Source organism: Symsagittifera roscoffensis, chromosome 9, assembly GCF_963678635.1.
Source record: "Symsagittifera roscoffensis chromosome 9, txSymRosc1.1, whole genome shotgun sequence".
Classification (NCBI taxonomy): Eukaryota; Metazoa; Xenacoelomorpha; order Acoela; family Convolutidae; genus Symsagittifera; species Symsagittifera roscoffensis.
In genome coordinates this window covers 45,931,423-45,943,127 of record NC_087070.1, presented here as the reverse complement: position 1 = coordinate 45,943,127, position 11,705 = coordinate 45,931,423, and positions in this window count along the sequence as shown.

Here is an 11,705-nt window from a genome sequence, read left to right as displayed (position 1 = left end):
AATCGTTTTCTTGCCCATATCTTCTTCACTTCCATCTAAGAAACATATGTCGAAGCACGGCAGAGTGTACAGTGAATATCAGCTGGACATTGGAGCAGGAGCTTTCAAGCGAGCTCTCGTGATTCATCGGAATGCAGTGACCACCGCTGTGAAAAGAAATTCCAGGACAAGTGAACGTAGTGGGAAGGAGAAGGCAGAGATGTTGAAGGAAGATTTGGAGAGAAATGTGACGTTGTGTCTCCACAACAGCTTCTGCAGGAACAGAGAATCTAACGTGGATCCCCTACCTTGTTGCAAACAGAGGGTAGAAGATCAGAAGTGTTGGAGGACTGTTTCCAACAGCGTCAGGATCGCTAATGATGTGTTGCAAGACACAGAAACTGAAAGTGCAGAGTCAGTATCACAAGAGGAAGGGATGGAACCTTGACGAATGGCCGAAAAACGAGATGCAAAAAGAGACGAAATTAGAAGAATTTAGAAGTTTTAGAACTTCTAAACGACGAAAAAAGAAGAAAACAAAGGAGTGATGGAGAAAAACTTAAAACTCAGAATTGTTCTATGTGTGTGAAAAAACTCAAGTGAGAAACTAAGCAACCAAGTTGTAATTGAAAACTGAAACATTTAATTGAGTTTTGAACATTAAAGAATTTGTTGCATTTATAAATTTGCATTTTGATTTTAGCTGAGTGGCTTTAGAGACACTTATTATTTATTTAGAAAAATTGAGTGAAGAGTATATTTAAATATTCCAGCCTGCATGACTGTTTTTAATCAACTAGGGGAACTGATCACTTTGTGATGATAAGAAAAGCTTGGGTAATCTTTCGAAGAGGGAGATTGTTTCATTGTTCTTTCTAACCACAGAGTTCCTTAATTTTAATATTCAGGACAATAACAACTAAAACTTCCGAAGGGAAGAAGCATAGTAGGATAATTTTAGTTTGTTGGTTGGCAGGACTGTCCTGCAAACCAACACCTTTTAAATCAAGGAGAAAAAGTTTTTAATCAGGACATTGACACTGGAAGTCAGAAAAAATGTTTTATCTTAAGTCATATCCTCGAAAGTGCAGATTAGTGAAAGAATTTGGAAAGCTATAGTAGTGTAGTATGATGCCCCTTATATTCTGCAGTGAGTCGATGATGTGGATAAGAGTAATTTTGTGCATTTTGTAATTTCTGTTCGATGACACTGTACCAATTTTACGAACATTGCGAGATTCAATGAAGACATTGACCGGGTTGTCCGCGGAGTGTGTGACATTCGACCAGAATGGACAAAAATGCAGATTCAGCAATTTCGAATTATTAGCAGCTAACCTTCCGAATTGACAGTTTTGATAGATTAGTTACGTTATTGGGACGATTAGTCAAACGGTGAAGGTCAAGATATTCTGGTATTTTGAAAATTAAAAAATCGAACTGAGAAGTCGCACCTCTGAGAAACGGCAAAAACCGCCATTTTCGAAGAAAACCAGAAGAAAATCAGAACAACAATAGTTGAGATAGTGATAACTACGAGAATTGCGATAGAAAAACAACAACCAATAGCAGAGTTAGCAGAGACCGTTCCGAATTGCAACGATTGTGTCGCTAATCACTGCAAGGCCGTTCACAACAACGGTGAAGGGTAGAAAAACAGCCTTCCGGAAAGAAGATAAGGTTGTTATTTCCCCTGATTCAGGAATCCGGAGGGGTCTCAGGATTTGAACTGAAACTGTTATGTCTTGAATTGAATTTTTTTAACATCTGAACTCATTTTACGACGATGAGAAGCTTGGAGTTAGGGGAAAGTGTTGATCCATCTTCAATGGAGATGATGATTTTTATCTACTGAACATAAAAATAGTAATATAGTAAATAGTAGTAGCCCTGTTTCTAGGAGTGACCTCGTGGTCTGGGGATACTGAGACCCAGCCATGAGCTCACTATTTTGCATGTAAGTAAATTAATTTGAGCGTTCTGGTCGAAGCCGGAGAACAGTAACGTTTTTGTCGACCCGATGTTGGAAAGACCACCAAAATAACCGGCTTTTGTAGAGACGGTGAAAAGCATGTAGAGCTCTGTTTAGACGGTGGCCAGTCGTCTTAGGATTTAGTTTTATTTTCCGTCGATATGTATCTTCCGGGCGAATGTTACATAGATGTTTTTATGGCGCTCCTGGGTGTTATTCTTTTTTAACATCATGACCGACAGAACCGTTAACGAGCACTCCGCGCCGAGCGGATGCTCATAATAACGCCCTTAATAGGCACTTACCGTCGGGGCGGAAGGGTAGTTCGGAACCCGAAAGCCTTCCGGATTACCGTGAATAGCTTTTAAACCTAGTTAAGACCGAAAATTCACGTTCCAGGAAGGGTGGGGGGATTGGCCGTCCCCTCGTTCCCTGAGAGGTTTGTGGCCAAAAACACTTAAAGATATATATATACAACCAAACAAAAAGTAGTATAGTACCCAAAAAAAAACAAAAAAAAACATAAAAAATAACCGAAAAAACCAAAAACAGTAAAAAAGTTTAAAAATCAGTAGAAATCATCCCCCCAGACAAGATGTGATCCGACCCTCCCGTTTGTTGTTGATAGATATATTGTTGTTACAGGCCTTTATATCAATCAGGATCGTTACGATCATTTTTGTAGCCCGTTTGTGAGGCTTGTACTGTAGGGTTATTTGAGTATTTAAGCACGACAAGAAGACTGATCCGGCAAGCAGTACAAGGAGCAACAAGAAGGGGCTCAAAGACAACAACAGTCGACTGTTGGGTATCGTTAACAAGTTTTGTATCCCTTTTGGTACAAAAAATGAGATAGTAATCTGTGGGGGGCTCGACAGTGCTGCACTGTAGTGACCCTTCACCGAACTGCGAAACTCCGAGTTAAGCACCTTAATTCGGATATTGAACAAACCCGGAGGGGTATAGTATTACTAATATTATTACTTATCTAGCCTATATTAATACTCCTATTTCGTTTTTCAGTGAAAAACACAGTAAGCGGACCGGTTTTTAGGGTCAAAATAGCGATATTTTGATCCCCCCCACAAATCGCGATTTTTTTTTGAAATATCGATATTTTTTGAAACAAAAAAAGTGCTAAATTAGTGAATTACATCGTAACTGTCCTAGTATAATAGGTAGAACCGGTTGAGTTTAGTTTAGAAGTAGTTAGAACTACTTTGGTACCAAAAACCGAATTTTTGCGATTTTTGAGAAAACGGAACACTATAAAATCAAAAAAAATTTTGAAATTTTTGAGTTAGGACAGTAAAAATAGTTGTTCGGACAACGTCCACTAATGAATCTACAGGTTTTAAGACCCATTTTCCGACAGCCTTCCGGATTACTGAGAAATCGAATTTAACGTGTTTGATTCAGTGGATTCATCAATCCGGAGGGGTCCAAATAGCATAGTTTTTGCAAATTTTTTCAACTAAAGCGTTTCATATTGGGTTTTTAGCATTGAACTAGAATAGTATAGGCCTTTTGAGCTCGGTCCAATAATTTTTAGGTCGAAAAAAAACAGAATTGCGGAATAAGTTTGGCGGAACCTATAAGAGGGAAATTTTTTGACTTTGGAAAAAGACGTTTTGGTTGATAACTTTGGAACGACTGGACAAATCCAGTTGATCTTGGTACCATAAGATCACAAATTAGCTGGGCTTACTAATAGGTAAAATTAGGCTTGAAATTTTGGTAAAAATTGTTCGAAAAATTAGGCTTGAAAACTTTTTGAGATTGTTTTTAGCAAATTCAGCAGTTCGGGAGGGTACACCCTTCACATTTTATAAAATTGTTTACACCCCTACCAAAAGGTGATAACGGTTGAATAAAGCAATTTTAAGCTGTTATAGAAGAATAGGGAAGGCTAAAGGCACCAGAAAACCTTGATCGAGCCGAAATTAGGCTAGCGATAAGACCCTTCACCGTTTGTGTGAATTGTCAAACAAAAGGCTTAACTTCAATCCGGAAGGGTCTAGGGAAGGACCACATACCCTTCCTAGTTGATACAAACAGCATAATAGCATCGGAGAACGGATCCGGAGGAGTATAGGATGAAAATCAAGGAAGTCTCCGAAAAGCTACTTTTACAAAACGGGTGGGGTCCCAATTCGGAGGGGGTCCAAATTTTTCCTAATTCGGAGGGGTCCCAATCCGGAGGGGTTTTGTTTTCACAAAACCGGAAGGGTCCCAATCCGGAGGGATCTTACATTTGCTAACCCAGAGGGGTCCCAATCCGGAGGTGTCTCCATTTTGCCAATCCGGAGGGTTCCTATTTTTGCCAATCCGGAGGGGTACTGTTTTTTATCAAACCGGAGGGGTATTATTTTTGTTCAGGACTTAGGTAAACAGACGAAAAGATAATAGTGAGAGGTATTAGGTCATTAAGAGACAGGCTAGGAACCAGTGACTGCACTGGTAACTTGCCTTTCAAAAAAATACCAGACCAAAACAAAACAGGTCCAAACTCGGATATTCGCGACACTAAGTCTAAATTGAACGAGAGTTTGTCACTGATTTGAGTGGATTGAAATCCATAACGTTTTTTGGAAAAGTGATTGCCTTGAGGATTTTAGCAGGTTAGCTCGGGCAATCCGAAGTCAGATAGGTAACACAGGACTCGGTGGGTGCAATAGACGCCCACTTGAGAAAATTACTGCCTTCAAGTTTCGTCTGTTTGGTGCAGCACCAAGCAGGGAAAGCTCTTTCTTTAAAAATACAAGTTTGACTATTGTATTGCGACTGACTAAAAGTACAAAACACATACGTTTTTCATAAAAATAATCTTATTTTGTTTTTTTTCTGGTTTTAAATCATTAATATTTGTGCTTGATTGGGTGGTGAGTACACTATCTTTTAAATTGGATGATATCATCATACTGTGCTATTTCTCAAATCTTACGACTAATAATCGATTATTGTAAATAAATTGAGTATACCTGTACCGTGATAACATACAAGGGTTGGTGGTCTTTATTTAATAGAAACTTTTGGAATTTAATGTGTTGTGTTATCATTATCAGTAGTCAGATCAAAAGGACACTAGCAATCATATTGAGTGTATAGGTAGTAAGAATTGGTAAATTGAATATGAGTCTAGACAAGTCAAGGATACCTAAACTAGGTGATAGCTCCAGGAAATTCATACCTGAGAAACAGAGAAGAGCAATGACCGACCCTTTTGTGCAAAGGATCACACGAACCCTGACCGACAAAGGGGAAACGGTTTCAGGCAGAATGGTTGAAAACAGGAGTCAAAAGTCCTCAGAAGAGCGAAAAGCTATGATAGAAGTGGAGGTCCAACCAGACCAGGCAATGAATGAGAACCAGGAAATACATGGGCCGGAGGGGAGAGACAGAAGGCTGACGAGTGAATCTACTCCGGTAGAACAAGGCCAAGATTTTGCCACTTCCACCGGGACACTAGACCGAGAGGAGATGTCGGAACTGTCCGACATCTCTACTGAAATTCTGGCAAATAGAAGATCTCCCACAGGCAACACCATGAGGGCAGGCGTGACGGAGAAACAGGCAACGTCCTCATCGTTTTCAGAAAGAGTGAAGAACACTTTCGGAAACATCTTTCCATTTACCATGGGAGTTGGTACAGGAGATGAAGGTGAATCCAGGAGAAAGAAGAGGACGATTATGAGCAAGTTGACTTTGGATCTTGTGTCAGCCCTCATTAGTTCGACCCAGGAGAATGAGGCATACACCGACAGAGGGACTGGAACCATGGACAAATTTGGTGTGGTGAGAACGATAAGCAAAGACACAAACACATCAGGCCAGTCAAGAGACTTTGTGAGTATGACAAATTCGGAAACGCGAACTGGGGAGAATAGAAACAAAGGGCTAGGCAACGCATCGGCGGATCCAGAGGTGGATAATGAAAAGACGTCGAGGCAGAGAATCAAAGCCCGAATCTCGACCAGTACCAAGCTATCTGGGATCGACAGGGTGGCACCGCCACTTGTGACGCCAATAGTAGAAAACGGGGCATCATTGGAAGAAGCTTTGAACAACATAGTGGGCATCATAGGAGAACAAAATGAACAGATGTCCATAAGAATGAGTGAACTAGAGAGGGCAGTCCACGTTGAAAGAGAAAGTCTGCGGGAAGAAAAAAACCGCAATAGACAAGAAGTTGGTAGTAGCGAAAAACGCTTGAAGGAAAGAACGGATGACCACATAGCGAAAAACTTGTCGCGAATGACATTAGAAGCGGAACAGAGAGAGTTACGCTTAAGAGACGACATGGAGAAGTTGAGAATTCAGCAAGAGCAGTCTCTTGGGACTCTTGACACAAAGATAGATGCGATGATGGCGAGGCGAACTCAGGCTATCATGGATAGGTTGGACGGGCTACTAGGCAGCAAGAGTGGACCAAAAGAAGGAGAACCGAACTCGGGAGGTCCCAGCAGGGAGCCGAGGGTGAATTTCAATGACCATCAAAGGAGGAGGACATATGGATCCACTAGAGGTAGGGAAAGTTCATCAGGCTATGCCACAAGGGATAATGGAACTTGGGGCCCAAACAGTAGAGCAAGTTCAATATGAAACAAACAGACCTCAAATGAATGACCGAAGCAAGTCACACATGCGACTGGGAGAGGTGATTCCAGTAACAGGAGACATGCGGGCCCAGGGAGGAGTAATGTGGGCCAAGGGCGAAACAGCCACGGCGATTCGGATTGTAGGGATGCACCGAATACAGAGCCCTTAACAGGGGGCGATGATACTCAGGCGGGGCACTCAAGAGATGCTACGGCAATGGCCACAGCTTTTGAACCCCTAAACAAGTCTTTGGAGACATTCCTGAAGAGGTAATCTAGAACCAATGAACGCACTGAAAAGTTCAGAAGAGTCTTTAGGAAACCAAGGTGCTATAAAGACGAATCTGACGGCTGCATTGACACCTGCATAGAGGTGATGAAACTGCATTTTGAGGAAGAAGACCTGTCAGAAAGGCAAGAGTGCAGTGCGCTCACCAGTAACTTGGAAGGGACAGCCCGTAACTATGTGATGGCCAAAAAGCAATATCAGCGGGATACTGCTGGGAAAATCTTTGAAATCTTGTTGAATCGTTTTGGCTCAGGGGTGCAGGGACACCAAGCAAGGATGTGCTTCGAGAAAAGGAGGCAACGAGAAGATGAGTCGATAGAAAAGTTTCTAGACGATTTGGAGATGCTTAAGTGGCGTAGCCAACCGGACGAGTCGAACAGGAGGAGTGAACCTGGCGGTAGCCTCAAAATTCATCGATGGTGTGAAGAATGATGAACTTCGAACAATGTTAGCAAAGCATTACACACCACTATCAACCAATGCGCCAACACCAGAGGAGTTGAGGCTCAAGTCAAAAGAATATCTTTTGCTGAAACCTCCGTCCAGATCTGGATATTACAAGAACAATTATGGCAATTTTAACAACGGACCAGCAAACCAAGGGAACAACTGGTATAAACCGAGGGATGATATGGGCAAGAGGCGCTGTTATGCAAATTGCAGTACGACGGACCATCATGTGTCAGCATGCCCAACTTATAAACAGGGCATGAAAGCAATAGGCTTTAGCCTCGAGGACGAAGATGCGTCAGAAGTCGATCATGAAATTTCTTTTGCAACTTGGAAGGTCATTTTAAATCGGGTTGTCCGCAATTCTGGTATGCTGTAGCAGACATCAAGCATCCAAGGCAAGAGGAAGCTTTATCGGGTGTGAAAGCCAGCAAGGCTCGCCTATTGAGTGAAGCGGAGGTGCGCAGAAAAGAAAAACCGCAAGAGCTGGCAACGAAGAAAATGCAGGCGGTAACAGAGGAGACATGTGAAATGGAACTGGTGACTGCGATGGATGACTTCAAGATTGATTATAGGGCAGCCGCGAGGGATGCTCTAAAAAGAGTGCAGCTGGAACTGGTAACGAATGAGATCGAGCAAAAAGTGAAGCTCGAATTGGAAAGTGAGAAAACTACAAGAGAAGCTGAAAACCTTCGAGGCATCAGAAATCGAAGAAACAAAGGCACCAAGTAGTTTGAGCATGAAAATGAATGTGATCTCCGGGCAGAGGTTCGGTATGGTGCCACAAGGAAGCAAAATACAGTCAATAATCTCGGTAGCAGGACACCAGGTAATCAGAAATCTGAGTGAACCATCAGAGTTCACTTTGATGCATTTGGACACATATGCAGATTATCTGAGTCACGCACTGAGTCGAAAGCTGTGCGAGCACTACTAACAACGGGTGGCCCTCGCATAAAGAAGCTTCATGGGCGCTACGTGGAAGTCTATGGACCGTATCAAGTGGTGCTGAACGTAGATGGAATCAGTATCTACACTAGGACATACGTAACAACAGACAGTGACTAGATAGGGCAGATCTATTTGGGTGAAGAGGAACTCAAAGTCCGCAGGATAGACCATGACGCCATGATGGAGCAAGACGCAGCACACGTTGGATACGAAGCAGATGTGACTGCGCATCTGCTCGACACCAACGGAAAGAAAATCGGAGTCACAGGGCTTCTGGACACAGGAGCGGTAGTGAGTGTGATGCCGATAAAGACTTGGGAAAGAATGAGCTTCACGAGGGAAGATCTAATTCCGACGAATCTCCGACTGGCTGCAGGCAATCGAGGAGCGATTTACGTAGCCGGAAGAATACCTATAACTGTCCTCCACATGGGAGGACGGAATCTTTGGATGAGCTTCCTGGTGGTAGAAAATTTGGACGACGCCGACCAATTAGTCTTGGACTGAGATTTTGTCAGGAAATTTGACGTGATGATTGACTTGAACAACGGTCTAATAAGGATTAGGAACCCGGACCGAAAGTATGTTAGAAAACCATTTAATAGAATAATAACAGACGAAGACAAGGTACCAATTTCTTTAGACAGAAAAGTAAAACTACAGCCAGGACAAGCAGTAGTAGCAATTTTTAGAATGAGAAATTCGAATTTGTGAAGTGATTGTAAACAGGTTTGTTTAGTACCGAATCCAAATAGTCAGAGTTCGGTGATTTTAGGCCGGAGCTTTTCGATAACGCGAAACGGACTGTGTGAGATTTTGAATTGCTACGTGGGGTCTTAGATCGGAACGCAGATGTATTTTCAAAACCTAAGGCGGATATCGGTTGCTGTAATTTCGTCGAACACGAAATTGAACTTGAGGAGGGCGCCGTTCCCCATAGGGAAGGCGCAAGACGAATGACGCCACACAAATTGGAAGCGTGCCGAGCGGAAATAGAAATGTTGTTTGAATTCGACATGATAGAACCCTCGAAATCGCCATAGGCTTGCGGGGTAGTAATGGCGAAAAAGAAAGGGGGCAGCTTAGATTTTGTTGCGACTTTCGTTACTTGAACGCGGTAACGATAAAAGATGCGTACCCGATACCGCGAATAGACGAGAGCCTATCTAAGCTTGGTGATGCCAAGTTCTTCACCACATTGGACTTGGGTTCTGCCTTCTGGCAGATCCCTCTGCGGAAGAAGGATAGGGAAAAGACAAGATTCGCGTGCGAATTGGGGTTACACCAGTGGAAGAGGATGCCCTTCGGCTTGTGCAATGCAACGGCCACTTTTCAAAGGTTGATGGCTCAGACTTTGACCAAAGTGACAAAGAAGTACGGGAATCTTGTGATGTGTTATGTGGATGACGTAGTTATAGCAACACCGACCCTGGAAGACGACATTGATCGGCTCGATGAGGTAATTGGATGCATGAAAAGAGCAGGCTTGAAATGCAAACCATCGAAATGTGAAAACCTGAGGGATTCGATCAAGTATCTAGGAAGAATGGTGGAAGGCATGGTGTGAGGCCGGACCCGGAAGCAGTGGAAGCGGTGTTGACTTGGAAGACTCCCAGAACGGACACACAGCTCATGAGTTTCCTAGGGTTTGCCAACTACTACCGTGAGTTCATAAAAGGATATGCAGACAAGGTGTATCCGATGCAGAAGCTGATGCGCAACAAAGGGAAGAAGTTCGAATGGAGCGATGAAGCTCAAACGGCCTTTGAGAACATAAAGCGGGAGCTGTGCGAGGCGCCAGTGCTGGGCATGCCTACTGAAAAGGGCAAGTATGTTCTTGACGCTGACGCATCAGTAGTAGCCATCTCGGAAATACTGCATCAGGAACAGGAGTGGAATGGGAGAACCGTTCTCCGTCCCATAACATATGGCAGTAAGGTTTTAAGTGACACTGAGAGGAAATATGGTGCACCAAAAGCAGAAATGTTTGCAGTAGTCACATTTGTGGAAAAGTACCGCGCATACTTGGGGAGCGCTCCCTTTAAGTTACGCGTGGACAACAGGGCGTTATCGTGGTTGAAGACATACTCGATGGATCAGAGTTATATTGGAAGATGGATAGTGAGATTAGATGGCTACGACATGATAATCGAGCACAAGATGCGTGACAAACACCAGAATGCTGACAGCCTCAGCAAAAAAACCGAGTTCTATGAAAGACTGGAACAGAAGCAGGCCAATCTGGCAGAAATAAACGAAGGATTCTCGTTTCTGGAAAAGAAACTTATGAAGCGCTTCCCTTAACGAGATGGTTGGACAAGCCTGGACATCCAACTCCAAGACATCCTGAGTTACCTGTAGTGAAAGCAGCCGAGATAAAGATCCTGTCCAAGAAGGACCCGGTGCCCTTGCATCTGTTGCTGCGCTCGAACCTGGTCCAGCAGGAACTCTCTCGCATAAACATTAACAGCTACTCAATATTGGATAAAACGGTGCAGGTCACACCGCAAGTGATGCGGATGCTGGGTGGATTGTTAGAGAGAGAAGTGACCAGAGATGACCCCGAGTGGGCAGCAGCAGTGGCATCACGGACAGTCAGTGAGAAGGTGAAGATCATGCCGTCCAGACGACAACACAAAGAAAACGAGAGGGATTGTAGGACTAGTATCCTCAATACCCCTCGAGGAACTAGTATCCTTAATACCCCACGAGGTTTTAACCAGTACTTCTTACGGACGGAAAGAACAGGGGAATGATACGCAAAAGAAAACCGTTACCTTTGTGGACCAGGATAAAGAAGGCGAGAAGGTTGAACGAAACCTGGTGCAAGATTGTTTGTCCGGAGAGACGAACGGTGAGAGGAGCCGGCAAGTTCAAGATCAACACCCGGGACAAGGAAGTTTGTCCGGGGATGGGAGTCTGATGTAGATGACAAAGTTCCTGATGAGAAGCAGGACCTGGAGAACAAAGTTTTGTCCGGGGAGTTCAGATGGATGCGAAGAAAGCACAGAACTGACCCAGGAGATGATGCAGACTCCGTCGCAGACTCTTCAACAGATGACAATTACCGAAACTCAAGAATTGACACCTACTCAGACACGAATTCGAGCTCAGGATCGGAACTGTCAGAACTAGCGATCCACACACTACTAGTGGAAACTCGAGCAAGGGATCGGGATAGAGAGGTATACCAGGAACCCGACAGTGATCGCTACCTCATACCAGGTGAAAGATAACAGAGCGGATGACCTGGAAACAATAGCGGTATCGAAACGTTCGATGAGTCTGTTGCCACAAAAAGAGGTAGTCAGGACTGATCTTCAGCCATTCGAAGAGGAAACACGGCCATTGGCAAAAGTTTGGTGCGTTAAGATGGAAGAAGATACGCATCAGCCCAATGAGCTGAATAGTCAGATGAGGGACATGAAGACGTACTTGAAGGCGAGATACAGATTCTCGGATCATC